At 42.8% G+C, this 12,483-nt stretch overlaps 1 pseudogene; it reads left to right on the top strand.

Moving 5' to 3' along the window:
* Nucleotides 1–12,483, top strand: part of LOC123286709 (small ribosomal subunit protein uS5m-like) — a 363,347-nt pseudogene that overhangs the window by 185,382 nt on the left and 165,482 nt on the right.

The raw sequence follows: 12,483 nt of genomic DNA, 5'->3' as shown, positions 1-12,483 counted from the left end.
AGTGACATCAGAGTCTGTCGCTCATCCTCGGCAAGTGTCTGCTGTCTGCTTGGGGTGGTATTAGCTGCGCTGTGATATTTGCAAGGGCATTAATACTACACACCCAATCCTTCTTGAGTTTATGTGTTTACCCTCCAGTATTCCACCATATTTCTTTAACATTTAAAAGGATGCATATCAAGATGATGAAACAACCCAGAGATAAGTAAAAAAAAAAATTCTTATAATCTGTTGAAGATAAAGCAGAGAAATCTCACACCCATCCTGTCCTCTAATTTTGCTCACCTTTGCTAGAACTCGTTTAGAAAATACCAGAGTCGAAAGACCTAAGCTAGATTGAAGAAGGCTGAAGCTCTCAGGGAAATAAAATTAGCCAACCTACCCAGGCTCCCATGAGCACAGGCATGTTCCAGGGGTAGTTCCAGGTGGAAAGAGCAGAGCATGAAGAGGAAATAGCCACTGAGCGAGGAGGTGGGTTTGGATGAGCGGGAACCTTAGTTCCTCCAGGAGAATCATTGACGCTCTGAGACGGTTCTGTTCTTAGAGCTCATTCGGTTCCAGTCATGACTCTCATCATCGGGGGCTGATGGAACATCCCTGTGAGCCAGGTGCTGCACCAAGCTTTGTGGATGCAGAGAGGGACCTTCCTCCTTTCCTGTGGGGGAGCAGGTGGGCGGGCCGGCAGTGTCCAGGGTCCCGGGGCTGTGGCGGTCATGCCCAGTGGACTCTGAGTGTAGAATTCTTGAACATTCTGATTTGTGTTTCGCCTGTGGTTCCACAGTAAAAATATCGTATAACTCTAGGTATATCTTTAAAAGTTTGCATCAGAAGATAAAACATTATATCTAAAATTTTTATTTGAAAGTTTCCACTATAGCTCTGCTAGAGCTAAGGCATGGAAATAAATTTTTTTATTGAGGTCATAATAGTATACATCAATGTGAGATTTCAGTTGTACATTATTTCTTGACTGTCACCACATAAGTGCTCCCCTTCACCCCCTGTGCCCCCCACACCTCCCTTCCCCTGGTAACCACTGAACTGTTTTCTTTGTCCCAGTACTTGTTGATATTCCACATATGAGTGAAATCATCTGGTATTTGTCTTTCTCAGACTGCCTTATTTCACTTAGTGTAATTCCCTCTAGGTCCTTCCATGTTATTGCAAATGGGATGAATTTGTCTTTTCTTATGGCTGAGTAGTATTCCATTGTATATATATACCATATCTTCTTTATCCAGTAATCAGTCGATGGGCACTTGGGTTACTTCCACATCTTGGCTATTGTGAATAGTGCTGCAATGAATGTAGGGGTGCATATGTTACTTTGGATTGTTGATTTCAAATTGTTTGGATAGATACCCAGTAGTGGGATAGCTGAGTCATATGGTAGTTCTATTTTTAGGTTTTTGAGGAGTCTCCATACTGTTTCCATAGAGGTTGCACCAGTTTGCATTCACAAGCAGTGTGTGAGGGTTCCCTTCTCTCCACACCCTGTCCAACGTTTGTTATTTTTAGTCTTAATGATTACAGCCATTTTAACAGGCGTAAGGTGGTATCTTAGTGTAGTTTTGATTTGCATTTCCCTGATGATTAGTGATGTTGAACAACTTTTCATGTGTTTTTTGGCCATCTGTATATCTTCTTTGGAAAAATGTCTGTTCATCTCCTCTGCCCACTTTTTGATTGGGTTGTTTGCTTTCTTATTGTTCAGCTGTGTGAGTTCCTTATATATTATGGAGATTGGAGATTAACCCCTTGTCAGATATATGATTTGCAAATATTTTCTCCCAATTGATGGGCTGTCTCTTTGTTTTGATCCTAGTTTCTTTTGCCTTGCAAGAGAAATTCCCACTTGTTTATTTTTTCTTTTGTTTCCCTTGTCTGAGAGGACATGGTATTTGAAAAGATCCTTTTTAGTTCGATGTCAAAGAGTGTACTACCAATATTATCTTCCAAGAGTTTTAAAGTTTCAGGACATATCTTCAAATTTTGATCCATTTTGAGTTTATTTATTTATTTATTTTGAGGAAGATTAGCCCTGAGCTAACTGCTGCTAATCCTCCTCTTTTTGCTCAGGAAGGCTGGCCCTGAGCTAACAATCGTGCCCATCTTCCTCTACTTTTTACATGTGGGATGCCTACCACAGCATGGCTTGCCAAGTGGTGCCATGTCCGCACCCGGGACCCAAACCCGCAAACCCCGGGCCGCCAAAGTGGAGCATGCACACTTAACGACTGCGCCACCAGGCCGGCCCCTTGAGTTTATTTTTGTGAGGTAGTGGTCTACCTTCATTCTTTTGCATGTGGCTGTCCAGTTTTCCCAACACCATTTACTGAAGAGACTATCTTTTCTCCATTGTATATTCTTGGCACCTTTGTCGAAGATTAGCTGTCCGAAGATGTGTGGTTTTATTTCTGGGCTTTCAGTTCCGTTCCATTGATCTGTGTGCCTGGTTTTGTACCAGTACCATGCCATTTTGGTCACTATGGCTTTGTAGTACATTTTGAAGTCAAGGATTGTGATCCCTCCAGCTTTGTTCTTTTTTCTCAGGATTGCCTTAGCAATTTGGGTCTTTGATTGCCCCATATGAATTTTAGTATTCTTTGCTCTATTTCTGTGAAGAATATCATTGGGATTCTGATAGGGATTGCATTGAATCTGTAGATTGCTTTGGGAAGTATGGACATTTTAACTATGTTTATTCTTCCAATCCATGAGCAAGGAATCTCTTTCCATTTCTTTAAGTCATTAACAATTTCTCTCAGCAATGTCTTATAGTTTTCATTGTATAAGTCCTTCACCTTCTTGATTAAATTTACTCCTAGGTACTTTATTTTGTCAGTTGCAATTGCAAATGGAATTATATTCTTGAGTTCTCTTTCTGAAAGTTTGTTATTGGAGTATAGAAAAGCAACTGATTTTTGTAAGTTGGCTCTGTACCCTGCAACTTTCCTGTAGTTGTTAATTATTTCTATTAGTTTTCCAATGGATTTTTGGTGTTTTCTATGTATAAGATTATGTCATCTGCAAACAACAAGAGTTTCACTTCTTCACTCCCTATTTGGATTCATTTTATTCCTTTCTCTTGCCTAATTGCTCTGGCCAAAACCTCCAGTACTATGTTGAATAAGAGTGGTGATAGAGGGCATCCTTGTCTCATGACTATTCTCAGGGGGATGGCACACAGTTTTTGCCCATTGAGTATGATGTTGCCTGTGGGTTTGTCATATATGGCCTTTATTATGTTGAGGTAATTTCCTTCTATCCCCATTTTGTTAAGTTTTTATCATAAATGGCTGTTGGATCTTGTCAAATGCTTGCTCTGCATCTATTGAGATGATCATGTGGTTTTTATTCCTCAATTTTTTTTTTTTGAGGAAGATTAGCCCTGAGCTCACTACTGCCAATCCTCCTCTTTTAGCTGAGGAAGACTGGCCCTGAGCTAACATCCATGCTCATCTTCCTCTACTTTATACATGGGATGCCTACCACAGCATGACTTTTGCCAAGCGGTGCCATGTCCACACCCAGGATCTGAAACGGCAAGCCCTAGGTCACCAAGAAGCAGAATGTGCCCACTTAATTGCTGCGCCACTGGGCCGACCCCATATTCCTCAATTTGTTCATGTGGTGTATCACATTGATTGATTTGCAGATGTTGAACCATCCCTGAGTCCCTGGTATGAATCCCACTTGATCATGATGTATGATCCTTTTGATGTATTGCTGAATTCGGGTTGCCAAAATTTTGTTGAGAATTTTTGCATCTATGTTCATCAGTGATATTGGCCTGTAGTTCTCCTTTTTTGTGCTGTCCTTGTCAGGCTTTGGTATCAGAGTGAAGTTGGCCTCGTACAATGTTAGGAAGTGTTCCATCTTCCCTAATTTTTTGGAATACCTTGAAAAGTATGGGTATTAAATCCTCTCTGAAACTTTGGTAGAATTCCCCAGGAAAGCCGTACGCTCCTGGAGTTTTATTCTTTGGGATGCTTCTCATTGCTGTTTCAATCTCTTTCCTTGTGATTGTTTTGTTCAGATCATCTGTTTCTTCTTGATTCAGCTTTGGGAGATTGTAAGAGTCTAAGAATTTAACCATTTCCTCTAGGTTATCCATTCTGTTGGCATACAGTTTTTCATAGTATTCTCTTATAATCCAGTTTATTTCTGTGGAGTCTGTTGTTATTTCTCCTCTTTCATTTATGATTTTGTTTATTTGAGCTTTCTCTCTTTTTTCTTTGCAAGTCTGGCTAGGGGTTTGTCAATTTTATTTATCTTCTCAGAGAACCAGCTCTTTGTTTCATTGATCCTTTCTACTGCCTTTTTTCTTTGAACAGCATTTATTTCTGCTCTGATTTTTATTATTTCTCTCTTTCTGCTGACTTTGGGCTTTGTTTGCTCTTGCTTTTCTTTCTTTCTTTTTCTTTGAGGAAGATTAGCCCTGAGCTAACATCTGCTGCCAATCCTCCTCTTTTGGCTGAGGAAGCCCAGCCCTGAGCTAACATTCATGCCCAAATTCCTCTACTTTTATATGTGGGACACCTACCTCAGCATTGCTTGCCAAGCAGTGCCATATCCGCACCCGTGATCCAAATGGGCAAACCCCAGGTTGCCAAAGCAGAATATGCAAACTTAACCACTGCACCACCAGGCCAGCCCTTGTTCTTGTTTTTCTAATTCAGTTAGGTGTAATTTGAGATTGCTTATTTGGGATTTTTCTTGTTTGTTAAGGTGTGCCTGTATTGCCATGAAATGCCCTCTTAATAGAGCTTTTGCTGCATCCCATATGAGTTGGTATGGCATGTTATCATTTTCATTTGTCTCCAGATAACTTTTTACTTATCCTTTAATTTCTTCAATGACCCATTGCTTGTTCAATATCATATTGCTTAGTCTCCACATCTTTGTCCCTTTCTCAGCTTTTTTCTTGGAATTAATTTCTAGCTTTGTAGCATTATGATCAGAGATGCTTGTTATTTTAATTTTTTAAAACTTATAGAGGCTTGCCTTGTTTCCCAACATATGGTCTATCCTTGAGAATGTTCTGTGCTCACTTGAGAAGAATGTGTGTTCTGCTGTTTTTGGATGGAGTGTTCAATATATGTCTGCTAAGTACAACTGGCTTAGCTTTCTGTTTAATTCCACTGTTTCCTTGATTTTCTGTCTGGATGATCTGTCCAATGATGTGACTGGGGTGTTAAGGTCCCCTACTATTATTGTGTTATTTTCAATATCTTCTTTTAGGTTTGTTAATAGTTGCTTTATGAACTTTGGTGCTCCTGTGTTGGGTGCATATTTATAAGCGTTATTTTCTTCTTGATGGAGTGTCCCTTTGATCATTATGTACTGCCCCCCTTTGACTCTCTTTACCTGCCTTATCTTGAAGTCTACTTTGTCTGATATAAGTATTGTGACACCTGCTTTCTTTTGTTTGCCATTAGCATGGACTATCGTCTTCCACCCCTTCACTCTGAGCCTGTATTTGTCATTGGAGCTGAGATGTGTTTCCTGGAGGCAACAAATTGTTGGATCTTGTTCTTTAATCCATCTTGCCACTCTATGTCTTTTTATGGGAGAGTTCAATCCATTTACATTGAGGGTGATTATTGATGTATGAGGGCTTAATGCTGTCATTATATCACTCATTTTCCAGTTTCCCTGCATCTCCTTTGTTCCTTGTCCTGTGTGTTTTGGTCTACCTATTGAATTATGCAGTTTTTTATGCTGTGTTTCTTTGTTTTCTCCTTATTTGTTTTTTGTGTCTCTGTTCTGCTTTTTAGTTTAGTGGCTACTCTGAAGTTTGTACTCAGAATCTCATGTATAAGATAGTCCATTTTCTGATAGCCTCTTATTTCCTTAGTCTAAACTGATTCAGTCCCTTTCCTCCTCCCCTCCTAAGTTATTGTTCTCATATTTTATTCCAACTTGTGTTGTGAATTTGTGGTTAAAGTGACAGGATTGTCTTTGTTTTTGGTGTTTTCCTTCCATTTATCCTAATGCTATAGTTGAATATTTGCTATCCTATTCTGATTCTATTTGTCTCCTTACTCTGTGTTTTATGACACCTTTCTCCCTTTTTTTTTCTTTTTTCAAGTATGAGGGCCTTTATGAGGATTTTTTGTAGGGGAGGTCTTGTGGCTATGAAGTCCCTTAGCTTTTATTTGGGAGAGATTTAATTTCTCCCTCATATCTGAAGGATATTTTTGCTGGATAGAGTATTCTTGGCTGAAGATTTTTATCTTTTAAAGTTTTGAATGTCATTCCATTCTGTCCTAGCTTGTAAGGTTTCTGCAGAGAATCTGCTGAAAGTCTGATAGGGGTTCCTTTGTAGGTCGTTTTCTTCTGCCTTGCTGCCCTGAGTATTCTTTCTTTGTCATTCATTTTTGTCAGTTTTATTACTATATGCCTTGCAGTAGGTCTTTTTACATTGAGAAATCTAGGAGATCTGGAAGCTTCCTCCACACATATTTCCCTCTCATTCCCTAGATTTGGGACGTTCTCTGCTATTATTTCTTTGAACACGTTTTCTGCTCCATTCTCCTTCTCTTCACCTTCTTGAATGCCTATAATTCTTATGTTGCATTTCCTCATTGAGTCGGATATTTCTCGGAGACTTTCTTCATTTCTTTTTAGTCTCAGTTCTCTCTCCTCCTCTGTCTGGAGCATTTCAACATGTCTATCTTCAATTATGCTGATTCACTCCTCTGCGATGTCCACACAAGCATTCAGGGAATCTGTATTTTGTTTTATCTCTTCCATTGCATCTTTCATCTCTAATATTTCTGATTGATTTTTCTTTAGTTTCACTCTCTTTTGTGAAGCAGCTCCTGAACTCATTGAATTGTTTCTCTATATTATCTTTTACCTCATTGAGCTTTTTGATGATAGGTTTTTTTAATTCACTGTCATTTAGTTTACTTACTTCTGTGTCCTCAGGACTGTCTTCTGGGTGCTTATCGTTTTCTCTCTGGTCTGGAGATTTGATAAAGTGCCTGATGTTGGAAGGACCAGACTTTCCCATTTTGATATTATTCGGTTGAGGTTACAGCCTATTGCCACTGGGTGGGGGTGGAGAGCCATGTATTCTGAGCCCTCTGCCTTCAGTGGAGATGGCATAGTGTGGGTCAGAGGAGGGGCGCTTTCTCCTGTGTGCAGTCCCGGGTTTCCCAATCAGCTCTTGCTACCTGGTCTCCTGGGGTTTTGGTTTGATGGGGTCACCACTACTGAAAGCTTTTGCCCTATTAGAGGGCTTCCCTCTAGGCTGCCAGGGACCCAGGGAGACCTGGGTGATCCCACAGATATGCGGCCCCTCCCCCACTCCTTCCCTCACACATCCTCCCATGGCAGCAACCACAGTCTTTCAGGGAGGAAGTTCTCTCTCACTCTGTTCCAGCTCCTCTGAGGGGGACTGCAGCCTCTCTGCCCTCCATCATGTGGCCTCTGTGACTCTCCCAGGAATTCTGTGCTGTTATGGTATTATCTGTTGGAATATGGTTGCTCCTTTTTCTTTTTTCTTTTTTTTAAAGATTGACACCTGCGCTAACAACTGTTGCCAATCTTCCTTTTTTTTTTTTTTTTTTTTTTTAAGGATTGGCACCTGGGCTAACAACTGTTGCCAATCTTTTTTTTTTCTGCTTTATCTCCCCAAACCCCCTCTGTACACAGTTGTATATCTTAGTTGCATGTCCTTCTAGTTGTGGGATGTGGGACGCCGCCTCAACGTGGCCTAGATGAGTGGTGCCATGTTCGCACCCAGGATCCAAACCCTGGACCGCCACAGCGGAGCGCGTGAACTTAACTACTTGGCCACGGAGCCGGCCCCTTTTCTTGTATGTTGGAGGAGAGAGAGTCCCAGGCAATTTCACTCCACCATGATGCTGACATCACTCTGGAAATAAATTTTTAAGAAATCAAATACAGGACAGATTGTGCTAGTATGCCAGATCTTGCCTTCTGCTTTGAAGTCATAATTAATCATTCATATGCCTGATAAAACCACTTATTTTATCATTAGAGAAAGTGCTGAGCAGTTAGACACCAAGGTGTACACCTGTGCAGGCCCACATCATAGGTACTGGCCTGAGTGGCTACTGAGCACTTGAAATGTGGCTACTGAGGTCGGCTGTAAGCATCACAGACACACCATATTTTAGACCTAGTATGAAAAAAAGAATGCAGAATATCTCAAAAATGTTATTGTATTCATTACTTGTTGAAATGATGTTCTGAACATTGGGTTAAATACATATATTTCTAAAATTAATTTATTTTTTTACTATGTTTTAATGCATCTATGAGAAAATTTAAAATTATATGTAGGGGTGGCATCCTATTTCTGTTGGACAGTGTTGGTTTAGATACATTTATGTCTGAATGATTTTTGTAAGACTGCTACAATTTTAATTGCAGAAGTTACCTTTCTTATCTCCCCTGTCACCTAATCAAAGCTGTATTTTTCAGGTTGCTATATATTTAACGAATTACCTGGGCATTGGGGTTGAACACATTGATCTTGAAACTAAAACTGTATGATAAGTTATAAATAGCATTTCCTAAATTATGTTCCTGTGCATCACTATTTCTAAGAGGAGATATTAATAGGTGTTACTCCATAAAGGTGCCAAGTGGGAAAACTGGATTAAAGAAAGTCAAAAAGGCGTTTGTATGTGTTTGTGAATGTCACAGTCTTTAATGCACTACTGTGCAATGTGAGCATCCCAGAGGGGGATAGAGAATGCAACATCACAAACTTACTAACCATGGTACACTTCTACCTTGGCTGCAGGACAGCACTTAACTCCTCACACAGCACTGCAAAGCATTTACTGTATAACACACACACACACACACACACACACACACACACACAGACATTAATTTGACTTTTATTAAACAAGTGTTCCTTGACACAGTCCCTGCCTGGGAGTCTTCACGATCGCAGTACAGTCCAATAGTTACCACAGGACAGTGACCACTACTGTATGGACATTTGTGTATGTGCTAAACAGCGGCTGCCATTCATGGAGGGCCTCGGGTGCTCCAGGTGCTCTGCAGTGTGCATGCTCCCCCTGGAGCTCACCTCCAGCTCTGCTAAGCAGGTGTTGCAGGGAGGGGTGGATCTTGCCCAGGGTCATCCAGCAGGCAGTGGCAGGGGACAGTCTGCCTCCCAGGCCCTTCCAAAGGTCTGCCTTGCACTCCCCTGTGTGTGCACCTCTCTCTCTGTGCATCTGTACACATGTGTGTGCATGCATGGACACATGTTCTGTATGTGTCTAACTCCACACAGAGAAGAAGAACCACTCCATTGTTACCTTTCCTGGAACAAGCTATGCTCTGCAACACCATCTGGCTGTCCTACAACTTAACTCAGTTTTGACACTATCTGCCTGGAGATAGCATCAGATCCCACAGGTGAAGGGCTCAGTCCCACAAGACTGTCCCCACCCCACTTCAGATGCCAGTTCCAAGTTTGGTTGTCACCTGTGCTTCTGACCAATTGGCTATAAATCAGAGGTTCCCACAACTCCCTCGTTGGTTTAGATTAATTCGCTAGAAAAAGTTTTAATATGCTAGGAAAAAGTTTACATGCTGTTTACCAGTTTATATCAAAGGGACATGATACAGGATACAATGAACATCCAGGTGGAAGGACGCACAGGGCAGGGTGTGGGGGGAGGGGCGGAGCTTCCACACCCTCTCCAACTGCTGTTCTCCCAGCACCTCCACATGGTCACCGACCCGGGAGCTCTCAGAACCTGTACTTTCAGGATTTTATGGCGGCTGCATCACACAGGCACGATCAATCGTTAACTCCATTTCCAGCCCCTCTCCCCTCCCTGGAGAATGAGGTGGTGAGACTGAACATGCCAAGCTTCTCATCACAGCTTAGTCTTTCTGCTGAGCAGCCCCCACCCAGGAGCCCACCCAGAGTCACCTCACCTCATTAGAACAAAAGACTGCTATCACCTGGGAAATTCCAAGGGATATTGTAACTCTGCCAGGAACCTAGATCAAAGACCAAATATTAGAACAAAAGATGCTCCTAGTGCTCTTGTCACTTAGGAAATTACAAGGGTTTTATGAGCTCTGTGCCAGGAACCAGGGGCAGAGACCAATATATATATTTTCTATCATCTCACACATTTCCTTTCTGCTTTGAGAACTTTAGCTATTCTTTAAGGATATGTCTATTGACAATGAATTCTGTTTTCCTTCATCTGAGAATGTATTTTCCTTTCATTCCTAAAGAATAATTTCATCAGGTAGAGAATTCAAGCCTTTTCTTTCACAAGGACAGAGGCATCCAACAATTCAGTTCTTTTCTTTCCGCACTTGAAAAATGTGTCACTTCCTTCTGGCCTCCATGGTTTTTTATGACAAATCTGCTTTCATTTGAATTGTTTTCACCTTACAAACAAGGTATTGTTATTCTCTCTGGTTTCATGAGTTTTCATTTGCGTTTTGTCTTCTGAAGTCTGTATATGACATGTCTTGGTATGAATTTCTTTCAGTTTATTGTATTTGGGGCTTGCTCAGCTTCTTAAATCTGCAGGTTTATCTATCTTTTGCCAAACTTGGGAAATTTTCTCCCATTATTACTTCTTCTTTTTTCTCAACAATTCAGAGGTTTTTAGCCACTGTCAACAACATGTGTCAACAAACCCTCTAAAAGCACGTCATCCTCAGGGCCAGGGTGAGAGGCTCAGAATGGGTCCTCTCTGCCTCCTGAGGCCAGGCCTGGGAGAAGTCTCTTGGGACAGATGCCAGGGGATGCATCCCATCAGCGTGGCCAAGGTCATTCCTTGAAGGCAAACAGAAGCCCAGGAGCCGGGTTCTCTATAGCCCTCAGGAAACCCTTGGATGCCTCTGTCCTTTGAAAGGGGAGTTGAACCTCACTCAGGCCCTCTGTTAATGCTGGGACCATCAGCCATCTTCAGAGGAAACCCACAGCTGCATCCTTCCTTTTGTCTCCTTGGTGACCAGCTGTCCCACCACCTGCACCCTCCTCCTGCTTGGTGCTGTCCTGCCCTTTCCAGAGGCCCAGAGAGATCTGGGGGGTGCTGCCCTGCTGGGTCCCTGCCTTCTCCTAGGGAGCAAGTCTCCTCGTCCAGCCCTGAGCTGTCCTCACCCACCACCCTGAGGGCCTTATCCCTGTTTACCCCAAGCCCATAAGCCGTGACCAGCCCACAACAGCCCCCACCCTCTGCTCCCAGGGTTGGGGAGGGCCTCTCTCCTTCCAGAGCCATCCTGGCAGCCCTCAGACTGGCAGCCCCACCCCAAAGCTGGCAGCCTCCACAGAGCAAGAAACCGCTCCCCTCACCGGGTCTGTCCGGCCCCTTGTTCCCTCTGCTGAAATCAACATGACCTGGAGGAACTCCTCGTTGTGACCCTGACGGCAGGGACGACAGCTGCCACAGGGACGGTGTCAAAGTGCCAGAGCAGGAAAGGCCTTCTTCACAAGATTGGGGCTGCAGGCCCTCTGAGCACCAGGGCAGAACTTCTGAGAATGGAAACAGGAGCAGAGTCCTAAGCATCCTGTCAGGCAGGTTCTAGCAAAATGGGACAATGGTTGGACAGGAGCCAAAACAAAAGGACCCTGAAGTTTCCCTGAGAAGGCAGGAGTGATTATTTCTCAGAAGCTCTGCGTTGACTCAGGACCAAATACAATTTCCAGTTGACTGAATGGGGCTTGGGGAAAAGACTGTGAGAAAAGGGGTTCCAGAGAGTTCAGAATACAGACTACCTCACACCCACGCCTCCGGTGTCCCGTGTGCTCTGGAGATGGCAGCACGGTCAGGGCTTCTTGTGTCCTGGGACTCACAGGAACAAGGTCTGATCTCTCAGCAGGGGCCATGTGGGACTTTCAGTGGCCATCCGATTGAGCCTGCGAATCAGACACTCCCCAGATCCCCCTAAATCCATAGCTTGCTTGCACCTGGGGAAGGGCCGTGAGGTTGGTGAGGTAATCTCAGACACCCTGCCCTATGCCTCTCTTCCATCTGGATGTTCATCTGTATCCTTTATCATATCCTTTTCTAATAAACTGGTAAACGGTATGTAAACTGTTTCCCTAGCAAATTAAAACTGTTACTCTAGCAAATTAATCTAAACCAATAAGGGAGTTGTGAGAACCTCTGATTTATAGCCAATTGGTCAGAAGCACAGGTGACAACCAGACTTGGAAGTGGCATCTGAAGTGGGGTGGGGAGTCTTATGGGACTGAGCCCTTCACCTGTGGGATCTGATGCTATCTCCAGGGAGATAGTGTCAGAATTGAGTTAAATTGTAGGACACCCAGCTGGTGCTGCAGAGAATTGCTTATTCGGGGGAAAATCCCACAACATTGGGTGAGTGTGGTGGTGTTATGACAGCAAACAAGAAACACACAAGAAGAACTCAGTTTTCCCAACTCAAAATGTCAGTGGAACCGTGAAACACCAGCAAAGAAGAAAGAACAATTGGAAGGGCAAAAATCTGGGTAAA

The sequence above is a fragment of the Equus asinus genome, chromosome 6 (genome assembly GCF_041296235.1).
Source record: "Equus asinus isolate D_3611 breed Donkey chromosome 6, EquAss-T2T_v2, whole genome shotgun sequence".
NCBI lineage: Eukaryota > Metazoa > Chordata > Mammalia > Perissodactyla > Equidae > Equus > Equus asinus.
The sequence above is the reverse complement of the archived record's forward strand: the minus strand, read 5'-3'. Positions and strand labels throughout refer to the sequence as shown.